This window comes from Mya arenaria, chromosome 7 (assembly GCF_026914265.1).
Source record: "Mya arenaria isolate MELC-2E11 chromosome 7, ASM2691426v1".
NCBI lineage: Eukaryota > Metazoa > Mollusca > Bivalvia > Myida > Myidae > Mya > Mya arenaria.
The window spans coordinates 42,494,942-42,507,627 of record NC_069128.1 but is presented as its reverse complement, the minus strand read 5'-3'; the positions used below and the strand labels follow the sequence as shown (position 1 = coordinate 42,507,627).

The window sequence follows — 12,686 nt, the reverse complement described above, 5'->3', positions numbered from 1 at the left end:
CGCACCAAGTGTTTTATAGATATACGGTTTAAGTTTGTACAAGTTTAATCAAACTAGTATGAATTATATTTATAGGACGGAAAAAAGACATAGCTTTAAGAAAATTTACAGCTACCTTTTTAAATTACCTTCATTTAATCATTTAACACTTCACAACGCTGCGTAGCATTGACTCATTGTAACGCAGTGGGACGCTGGGGAAATTATAAAAATGAATGCGATTGGCATTATACTTATATTACAGGGTATAGCGAAAATAAGATAATGTCCTCGGTGTAAATCGCATTGATAGGCAAAATCTGTAAAAATCATGTGGTTGGTTTGGTTTCTTTTTTAATTTTTGTAATCAAAATGGTGCAATTTCCTGCATTTTAAAGAAGTTTTAAGTTATGATCCTATGATTTAGAATTACCAATTCAAGTCCGATTTACATTAAAAATATTTGCGAAAAGGTTTAATTGTTTCTCTTCATTTATTATTGGTATTATATCGACCATATTGATTGACTCATGTTTTGTTTAGTGCGGTACCGTAATTCACCTAACAGTTCGGACACCTTAAATTAATTATTTTTTTCGCTGTCCGAAAAAAATAGAAAATTACCATTTTTACATTTTATTTACATGTTTGTTTAACCTGCCTTTTTTCATCATGTTTGCATTTTACCACTTATTAATTTATCCGTAGTAATCAATGGTCATAAACTTATTTATTACGCCTGTAAGTGTAAATCCTTCATCAAGTTATTTAAAACACCATTTTATACACACTGTGTGGGAAGGTACACCAGATATAGCTCAAAAAGTGATAAGTAAACAGACAATTATGCATTTGTTTTAATTTACCAGAGGTAAGATCTTGCTGTGTAAACGCATATCTACCCTATCCACAAAAGAAGCAAGTGTTTGAACTAATAGCTGAATGCTAAATGTGGCCTATGGTATACTTTAAAGTGCTTACGATTTAGCAGACTGAATTTCGACAAGTATTGTTATTTTAAGGAAATATATCGAATAAATAAAAAATCTGAATCGAAGGATTTCACATGAATAAGCTCAACTATTTTTATTGTAAGGAATGGCAATGTAACTTTTAAACTGTTAAAGATATGCCCTTAGAAATGTTCTCAGTACTGTACTGGAGATAGCCGCATTATGTACTGGGGATAGTTTCAAAGTTGAGAAATGTGTGTCCTGGGGATAACATGTAAAATGGGGCAAAAAATTATAGTAACACTGTTAATATACACTATACATGTATATGTCTATTTCGAACTTTTAAATAATCTGCAAAAAGTGAGAGTACAATTTGATAAGAAATTATTGAGCAAACTTTAGTTAACAATGAGTTTGATCTGTGCTCTCCTTAATGAACGTATATATGCAAGCTGCGTAAATATCAGGGTTGGTCACAATACATTCTTTCTCACTGAAGTGAACGAGCAGAGACCCTTATTCTGTTGTAAGTAATACCAACATCGACCCAAGCTTAGAACAAAGCTTTACGTGTTCCAAATTTGATCACAATATCCCTACTTGTGACTTTCTGTTTGCAAAAACGTACCTACTTGATTTACAAAGCAATATTATATATATGAATAGCAAACACCACATAAATTCTACGGCCGTATGTTTTGTGTTTCTCAATAAATAAGACTACCGGCGTATTTCAAATATTTAGATATGAATGAATGAAACAGTTGTAAGTGCATACAGATACAAAGAACAACAACATGTTTTTGCTCTCATCCCTCGATATGGACAACATCGAACAATTTCCCCCGAGCTCGCGTATAGATAAATAGCCGTAATCATTATCACAGTCTCGTTTTTCTAAATACATCGTTACTATCCTCAGTCCACTTAATAGCTATCCCCTGTGCAGTTATTTATTTGCTTCATCTATCCCCAGTTCACTGCCAGGGCATCAAAAGGTATGAATATCTCCATAACAACAAAATATATCATATTGATATTTTACACATTACTAGATTATGTAATTACAATGAAATCGCTCGATTCAGTTTTTATTCTTACTTTCAATTTGTTGATTTATGTTTGAAATCGTACCACATAAATGAACATTTGTGAGCGATCATGCAACTTTCGGCGAGAATTGGGCTCTTATACAAAAGAGGAGACACATTTCCATCATAGTCGTATATTGCACAGTATCAAGTAATTCAAAACTCTTCGATTTTGTTAAATATATCACCATAAAATACAAAAAAATGATAGAAAACAGTCCATGTGTCAAAGGTTTATCGATTGATCACTTTTTGAGCTATATCAGACAACGCGAAAACTTTTTTTTCTTCACAGGACATTGCGACAGGTAAACACTGAAAGTTTACCTGTCGCACCAAATTTTTACCTGTCGCAATGTTACAAACAGTATTCAGTTACATCAGCCTAAGCCTTGATTTTAAGCCTCTTTTTAAATAAGTTTTGTAACTCCCCATTATAGCAGGTTTAGATCTACTTGGTTAGATGTGTACTATTATAAATTACAAAAAAGAAGCTAAACATCAGGTCAAAAAAATCAATATTTCGGATCTTAAGTCATTATTTTTTCCTCCCAAAAAAACTCATATCCGGTTCGTCTACCCATGGAGCAGCCAGATCTTACTCTTTTAATTCATCTTTAAATTAAAGATACAGTACAGTTAAAAAATATAACGAATTTTACTACAATTCAAACTCAGACACAACATTTATGCAAAAACGAAAGTAGAGTTCTTGTTATTGGCAATGTTAAACAGAGCGGAAAGAGTGTCAGCTCGGTATATTTATCATATTTAAATTAACACGATTGCCGGGAACCACTTTGCCGAAAAAAATACATACGGAATTTAGCAAGGTCCGAACATTTCCGTAAAATTCCGTCAATTAAAAAGTAGTAGAGTACGAACTGAAATCGTAACCTTACGTGTTTTTTCGGCTTTTACGGAAACATGTGCAAAACGGGGTTTACAAATAGTGATACACGGATTAACAGGCTGAATAGTCATGATATAATAGTTAAAAATAACTCTGACCATTTATTTAGAAACTGAAAGTAAATTTTCCGAAAATTAAACGGTGCTGACTGTAATTTTTCACCGGACATTGTGACCGACCAAAACAAAAGTTCCGTCGGTCAAAATGGAAATATACCGGACATGTCCGACTGTCCGACGGACATTCGCATTGTCTGCTATATCCGGTGTCCGTTCCCATACAGTGATACATGCATTGAACTGAATAAACACATTCTATCGGCTTCAGATCAAAGAGTCACACTGTGTGACGTCACATAACTTACAGTTATACCCACAAGGATCTCGTGGAGAGCATGGACATTGCTATGCAGGATTAATTATAACTGTACGATTATTGATTCTTACAGTCTGTATATAAGTGTGGTACAAGTTTGAAAGTTTATTGGCAGATCGTTTTACAAACATGTCATGTCTATGTTTTCTTAATCCCTTGATAGCCCTTGTTGTTTATTTAATCCTCCAATAAATACATCACACTTCCTTTTCAACAGGCAATAAATCATTTAGGATGGGTAGTAACTAATTAACTTGTCACAGTGGTGTATATGGTTAGGTAATCTAGCCAGGCATTGTAAAGATGAAAATCAATAATCTTCGTCTGAGAAACTTGGTAACTATGAAAGTTATGATTGATGTCCTTTGGATGTCCGAAAATTAGGTACGCAAAATAAATTATTTTGGAAAATAATTATGGGTGTCCGAATATTTAGAGTGTCCGAACTCTTAGGTGAATTACGGTATTATTTATATTGACACCATTGACGTCAACGCAACATGTGTAAAACACGCTGTTTGCATGCTGAACCACAAAAGAGATCGGAGCAAAGCGACTGCTCGTGGGTATATTTAAAGCTTTAACAGCTAATACTTTTAAAGCCGGGTCGGCCAAATAATAACTAAAAGGGAATGTAATGTGTATTTTCTAATTCATTTATCTTTTTTCTAAATAAATTAAAAGAACGACAAAATAATGAAAGTTTAATAATGAGCAACACAAAATATGTATCTTTTCTTTGACCATGCCTCTCAATTACAATTTAATAATTGGTAGGGATTATTCTAGAGACCAAAAAGGGGCAGGGGGGGCCAAAAAAAGGGCAGGGTGCACCAAAATCAGGGCAGGGTAGCATATGTTGCGGCAGCCGGTCGTTAGAGTGTTTAAGAAGTACAACATGTGTTTAGTGTTAAACATATGAAGTGTTATGTCCACAAGCTCATTTTAAAATAATGGCAAGAAATCAAAGTAGCAAAAAACAACTTGACAAGCAATTGTTGATAATTAAGAATTTTATTCATGTAGATGCATTAATCCTCAAAACATTAATCAAAAGACAATCTATTGGCTATCAAATCATCAGCCAGTACCATTCTTTCACACGTATTCCCATAATATTCATGCCTGTAGTGTTTTATGTGAAAATGTGGGAAATAATTGTACATTGGGTTTTTCATGGGAAATGTTTAATCTAGGCGTACATTATCCAGTAGATCCAGATTAAAATGGGATACCAGATCTAGATCTACACTGCTTTTTGTAAATTCCATAAAGGCTTTTCTAAATACTTATAAACAGAAAATTGTAAACAATGAGGGTTAACATAATCTACATGAAATATTTCAGTTTTGATTATTTGGTTATAAAGTATCAAATATCACATTATTGCAATTGTAATCGTGGTCTACACTCAGATTCATAAATATATCCGAAGTGGCATTCACTGTTTTCCAATAGGAACAATAAATCTAAATGAAATTATAAAGTATGAATAATCTTATATGTGTCGGTCTTCCGAGTCTGAAATCAAATGTCTTGTCAGGGTCTACATGTTGTGCACAGACAATAAAGTTTTTTTCACCTAGACAACTGGTAAAATCATGAATAATCATAATCTACGTACCCTTTACATCCTCCAAAAAAGTCCGAAATCGAACGATTATTCCTAGCTATTTTAGATAGCTCACGATCTTTTTGCACAAGCTTCCGTTTAGAGGAAGGCATCACTAGAACTTAATATCGTATTACGTACAATTAAGTAGTGTTATCTATCAGACTTAAATCGAATATATGGGACAGTAATTCACATTTTCTTTCCTTTTCCTTACCTTTTCTCAACTCCATTTTCGTCTTTTAGCGAGTTCAAGTAATTTAAAAACATTAAAAAGTAGCAGAGGTAATTCGGTCTAATTATCGTTATTTAACCTCATTATAAATCTATTTTATCTCTCCCCAGCTCTATCATTAAATACCGCTTCGATAATTACTTTCCTAACTTCTTAATTCTGTCTACGGCATCAAACAATATATGCCGACATGTTGTTCACACTTATACCGCTATACGCTATTAGTACAGCATTAACACCGGGAACCGCGCTTAAAGCATATAGCGTGCTGTGTGTATCGATTTTTACACGCGCTAGCTGTAAACAAGCCAGTGACAGACACATGCTGTGCATAATTGCTGATTATCGAGTGTCAAACAAGGCAGTTGATGGGATTAAAACAGCGTGGCGCTAATTAGGTAGGAATAGGGGCAGCGTGGGGGACCGGAAATAGGGCAGGGCGGAGCGCCCCGCTATTCCGCTCTAGAATAATCCCTAAATTTGTAAACAAAAGGACAATTAACAAACAGACTCGGGCTCAATAAACAAAATAAAACAACACATAATTTATGTTACCGAAATCTATTAACACTCATTGTTTACTTTGAGATCATAGGTGATTATATGGATGAAGGTCGCAATTATGACAGTGGTGTTTTTCACACATTACCATTTTGATAAAGAATAGGAGGAGTTTGGTTAATTTCCCCTCGATTCTTACCGACACACCTATATGCTGTCGTCGATCCTGAATGGCTGATACAAGTGCTGTAATAGTCCCGACACACCTTCTGGCTGTCAGTCAACTGTTGCAATCGCAGCAAATCTGTGTATTGTCAAAACTGATGATTGTTTTGATAAGGCTTTTCGCTGTGCAGATTTAAGCATGTTGGCATAATTAATGCGTGTCGGTAATTAGCCTTGCCAGCAGAAGGCACGTCAGGCCCGACAAGCCATGAAGGCCTGGCGGAAACCCTGATGTGTGAATGACCCATGAATATTTGTGTGTTACAATTTCTGCAACTTTTACTGGCCTAGTCGTTTTGGACCGAAATTATAAAAAATGACAAAATTTCATATATATCAGGGCTTCTAAAAGATTTTGACCAAGCCAGACCGATTTCAGTTTCAAAAAGTGTAAAAAAAATCGGTTTGAAATTTTGTCATTTTTTTATAATTTCGGTCCAAAACGACTAGGCCAGTAAAAGTTACAGAAATTGTAACACACAAATATTCATGGGTCATTCACACATTCAACCCCCCCCCCCCCCCCCCCTAATAGGTCATAAAAATGTCTTAGTTACCATGTGACTAATGCGACCAGCTGCTTTTTCCGCTACACTGATCACTCTATAGCATATCTGTTAATTAGCAGACGCTTGCAATCGGTCCAATCACGTGTATTGGGAGGTTGTAGAAGACACGATTAAACAAATTATGTGTTAATTGTGTGCTTGCAGCTATCCTGATTAAGTGTTAAAATCGGTCTATATTTTCACATGGCAATATGAATATGCTATGTCGTCGTCGATCATTACATAATATATCCGTTTGTTGATTACTAAACTGTTAAATTTAAATGGTTCTTTTAAATGTGCATATATGTCATTGTAAATCCGAACCTAGTCATATATAGGATATCAACAGTGACACGCTTGATTAACTACATAGTCTGGAAGCTGAGTGCGCCGCTTACGTCATTTTAATTTGCAGAAATGAAAAAATCGATATCACACTTATATATATAGCTTGAAGCCCCGATTATAAATCTACATATATATTATTATTCAAGAGTATCAGTTGACCCACTGTATAAAAATCATACTGTTAAATTTTTTCGTCTGACCGCTAAATTCGACAGCCCAATTATTTACGATCGCAGTCGTTCTTATTAAAAAGGCCGCAGAACTCGATGAGAATCTCATTTGAATTAAGCTTGTATCAATGACTATCTGAATCGGCTATGCGGCTCTAGAACTCTCTTAGGAATTGCGCCATCGCGGAAAAATATTGACAGAAAAGATGTCGCGAAATTTTGGGCCATTTCTAAGAAATCGGACTTTTGAACAGGTCTTTGTTTTTTTCGGGGAGGGGGGGGGGGGGGGTCGCCGGGTCAAGACCGATTGGTGCCGGGTTCGGACCGATTGAGGTTCCAAAGTTTTAGAAGCCCTGATATATATATATATATATATATATATAGAAGGAAAGTAGCCAGTGTGTAGAGTACATGCATGTAATTTCTCACTCATAAATAAATTTGCAACTGACTTGAGGAGCATATCACAGGATAAATAAAATGCCTCGATGAGAATAAGTGATAACAGGGGTAGTTTAAGTGAACAGGGTCTAATTTCTCAAGAAGCATAACAAGCTACTGCCAGTCTCTTGTTTCATTTAGTCAAATTGCCTACTTAAAACTATTTACAAAATAAAAATATTTAATCGTGATCATCATAAGAGACAGTTCCTTTGAAAGTCGTAAGACTAGTCAAAATAAGAATATTACACAAATTAAACTCGAACCTAAAACAGTATAATCCTGTTATAAAGGACTTAAACTTTTACGAGAAATTGGGCCCTGGGCTCTGACAATCTAGTTAAAGAGTTTAAATACACGATTCCTAGGGGAAAAAAGAGTTTTTATTAGGCTTCTTGTAAGATCGTTATTGACATCATTGGAGAATTGTGCATAAGTTATCTTTCTTATAATGCTTTAAAGGTTTTAAACTACATAGTACAACTTAAAACTCTTTTTTCCTTTACTTTGAAATGACTATTAAAACATTGGGTTTGCGCCTATTTTGTAGATATGGTTGGGTATCCGGAATCAACTGTTGTTGTTTCTATTAGGCCCAGAGATATTCTGTTGTAATGATGTATGACAGCAAAATAAACAGTCAAACAGGCTCATTATATATTATTACGGCTATCTCATTTTAAGAAATTTCCCCCTGCACAAAAGATCCAGGTCCCTTCTACAAACTCTTAAATATATCTGATATTCTGCTGGGATTCCGAATTTTTAAATGCAATATTTATGTTGCCAAATTTGACAATTCAGACAACACAGACTGTGCCCATTATGTCATCAGACAAGTAGAAAAAGTCTCAGGCTAACGATAATTACAAGCCAGTAGCCCATAACAATTCTCAATAAAATACCAAGAAACTTAAAATCAAAAACTTACCAGTTAATTTCCATATCTTTGCATACTTTAATATGTAGAGTTTTACTACTGCATTGTTAAATCATATTCAACCAAGTTCTGAGATTTCCAAATGACCAAATTGGTAATTTTCCTACACATGGATCTCCATGGAGAACAGAAACATTTCTGGGGGGTTTTCAGCCTGTCTGATAGCAATGTTGAAATATTGATGAAGATGAGTACCATCAGTACGACTACGTGTAATTTTCATGTACATGTTTGTACATGTAAGCTTCTAACAATCATGAATGAATACAACATTGCGAAATATATTATCTTCCTGCAAGGAAGAAAGATCTGCTCTGGAGTATCAAGATGGATGACGTATGTATACATGTATATAAATTTAAGCACAGTCTTCCAATTTGTGAAAAAAAAATCATTCTGAGAGTACAGAAGAATAATTGGTGGAAAAAAGACTTTCTATAATCATTATTACTATTATCACATTTATTAAGTAATGAGTTAGTCAATTTTGGTGCAACACTTCATTTTATTAATAGTATTTAATTTGAAACCACCTTTTACACTTTTATTGCGAACAAAAAAATTAGTACTGGTATTGAAAAATTGATTTATTGGTTTGGTGTTTATTAAAAAAATACAATGAATTTGCTGGTGTTGGGTACATTTTCTACAGTGTTTACATCAGCATTTAAGAAATCATTGGTATAATTTTTACCCTTGATTGAGGACAATTTCATTTCATGCCCAGGGACATTTATTTTGTTTTAATCTGACATTTTGAACGATTGATTTTGATTCATAAAATAATATATTGGTAGGAATGCTGGCAAAAATAATATGTCATGATGTATACAAATGTATGCTTATTGCAATCAGCGTCTGGTCGATAGAGACGCATTTCTTTCAAAGACAGGTTTACAGACATTATCGATCAAGGATCGTTCCGCAGCATAATTATGCAAACAAGTCAGAATCTTTTGTGTGGTACGGAAGTCGTTTTTTAATAAAAATGTAATCAACATTCATACTCGATATGCATCAAACTGAACGAAAATTGGTGCAATGAAGATCACATCCGTTGCAAATAACATGCGAGATTGAGCAAATATCACAAAATATAAATTATCACAAGGTTTTCCCAGTGAAATCAATTGCATTTCAGGGTACAATTAAGAGTGATTTCAGTTAAGTGGTTCTTGTTCATAACAATAAAAAAATAGAATAAATGGAATATTGGTGCAGCGTCCATTAATTGATTAAGTGTTGGAATTTTACATCAGCATTATATAAAATATTTGCCATGTAATGATGTATGATAATTAAATTATCATTACTATTTCTACTATTCTACTGCTTAAAAGTAAACATGGGAGGAAAGTATGCCCGTTGTGGAGCTCAAACCCATGAGCACCGGAACACAAGAACCGTTCTCTAACTAGCTGAGCTTACCAGGATCTGATTCCTACCAACACACACTACACTCCTTCCTAGGCTGCCATTCAGTGATTACACTTTTAAGGTCAACTTAGGCATACCTGCCATTTACTGCTGCCACCACTAAGTAAAGTAAACATTGGAGGAAAAGTTTGCCTGGTGTGGGGCTTGATTAACAAGCCACCCGGTAAGCTCATTTGGTAACCATGCTAGTGTTCCTGTCATGGGTTCCAGCTCTTCATACGAGCACACTTTTTCTGCCAGGTTTACTTTAGCTTGTAAATGAACTTTTTACTTCTAGGGTCATGTCTAGTCCAAATACTTGTGCGTTGACGGATTTTTTTAGATTTTTGATGATTCCGGGTTAAAGCATATAGCGTCTATAAAATATCATAAAAACAAGAAATATTAACAGATAATGTTATTTTATATTAGTTCCTTACAAAAAAAAAAAATATCCAACTTATAATTATGAGTTTGACGGCTTTTCTTCATTTCATTCTGTCAAAATATAACGATATATACATGAAGGGCACCTGCAAGGCTTCAGGGCACAGTTTAAATCACTCAGAACATTTCGGCCATGGGCGAGTTGTTACAATTGTATAACGAGGTCTATCTCGAAGCTTTGTCGGAGGAGGCCGAGTTATTAAGATTGTATCGAGTTGTTCCCCTTCACATAATTGTTGTCTGTGTCTGTCAACTTTCGTTTTATTGGAAAGGTAAACAACTTGTTTTAATGCATTAAATGCTTGTTTAGTGCAAAATAACATTTCACTTACATGGTAAAATATGAATATAACTCTTTATGATCAATTTCAACCATAAAATACTTCACTTAAAACAATTTCAATATTTTTAAAACACCCCGTTTTTTGCACATTCCCGTTTAGACGTTAGGGATTGGAAGAATCCTGTATAACACGTCTATTATTTTAGACTAGGGTCATGTCGGGACCGATTGACATCAATTCAAAATCAAATTTAAATAATTAGATAATACAAAGACTGAAAAAATATATATTCTTTTTTTGGTGATTCTTCAATACTAATCTTGATCGTCGTTGCGACTTTGTTTGTGGAGACAGTCAATGACATGTACAATAATTATACAATACATATTATAGATGTTGTAAATGATGACAACACTTCAAAGTAAATGCGTGCACATCACAGACATAAACTGCTACTGTTTTGGACGTTATCATACGCTTACCTCTGATATAAAAGCATTTCCATTTTTCGAATAACACTGAGGATTTCCTTTTGGAAAAAGGTCAACTCGGCAGATCAATGTAAACGAATTTATTTTTACCTCTAAGAAAAAAATGACGACAGATTATTGACAGCAGGCTACGTACAACCATTAAGTGCAATGGGAACTCATGATCTTCATGTCAGGAATGGTCCCCCTTAGATACACATGCAATATGAGTTTAAGCGTAGCTTAACCATAGTTTATAAAGGATGTTAGTGTCACAGTAGTATGGTTGTTGATGTAGACGCTGCAAATGCTTTATTTAGGTATGTATCCATGTTGCACATTAAAGTGACACTCTTACACAAAATCAATGCATACATGTACATCTGTGTTACAAACATACATTTTGAGTGATAAACCTTTAACTACCTATTAACTTATGCATATATGGAAATGTTAATTACTGATAACAAGATTGTAATCGTGTATTTAATTGCTGAAAACGCAAAAGTATTAAATGAGTGTAGAGTGCTAAAATATTTACTGTTATCTACTATCGTCTCATAAGGTAGAAATACAGTGTTTTCTACACATTTTTTTCAAATTAAACTCGGTATGCTTCATACGAAACATTGTCTTCGACATTTATTCATCCCTTTAAGTATATTAAAACAACTGTTTTAAATATGGTAAAATTTATTTGGGAGTAAAAGTGCATCTTAAAAAATGGTAAAACTTTGTAATACACATGTAGTTATTTTGTAGTTTTTTGTAGTTATTTTATTCCCTTAAACAATAATAAAGAGGTAATCGCCCCTACCGATAGGACACCTATCATAGATCTTCTATCCACCTTGCGTATTTGTGTGGGGGGGGGGGATGGGGTGGGGAACCAGATATTCTCTTTGCATCTTTTTCCCAATGTTGAGCTAGGATCTTCAAATACCGTTTGTACATGCAGTTTATTTCAAGGGTACTTGGCCACATTCTGGAGTAGACTGCCGAACAATAGCAGCACTAGTACGAATCCCTGTGGAACACCAGATTTCACTTCTATCTGATGATGCACTGCCCACCACAGCCTGTTAGTTTCTGCCAAACGAAGACTGACTTGATCCACTGCAGAGTGTTGTTTTTGACTTCGTAGTGATTCAGTCCAAGAAGAAGCCGAATGTAGGGTACCTTGTCGAATGCTGTGACGAGGTCGTGAATGATGATAACTCCTTGCGTGAAAAAAGCCAGGACGAGTTAATTGGCGTTAGTGACACTAGCCTATAGTTGGCTGCTTGGTACCGATCACCGTAATATCTGGAAAACGGTTGCTTCACCCTAGCCTTGTGGCACCCGTCCAAGATTGAGATCGGATGAGGTTTATTTTTCTTTTGACTGACTTTGATTGTCGATACATGATGATTATGTTAAGTAGCACTATGTAGTGGTCACATAAACAGATGGAGGCTAACTGTTCTTGGTTGTTGGCCGCTATTGTCTCGAAGAATACCTTGTTTATTCGTGAAGGATCTTAACTTCCATTGACCGTATTCTAGTTTATGTCCTGGAGATTGAAATCCCCAGCAAAGACAATACTGTTTTTCTCTTGCGCTTTGATTGGGTGCTTGCAAATTATTTCTGTTTTAAGTTTAGATATTCATCTTTGGTCTTGTTTGGTGGGTGGTAGAACGGTAGAAATATATTGGGTATCCCTCCAATGTTTGATAGCAGTAAATATGAATTG

The 12,686-nt window shown here is 34.8% G+C and overlaps 1 protein-coding gene across 1 annotated transcript in view; it reads right to left on the bottom strand.

The window, feature by feature from the left end:
* Positions 1–11,050, bottom strand: part of LOC128240773 (anion exchange protein 2-like) — a 126,652-nt gene extending 115,602 nt beyond the window's left edge. Inside the window, exon 1 of the mRNA XM_052957636.1 lies at positions 10,967–11,050. The gene's annotated coding sequence lies outside the window, so the exon portion shown is untranslated. The remainder of the gene's footprint in view (positions 1–10,966) is intronic.
* Positions 11,051–12,686: the final 1,636 nt, after the last annotated feature.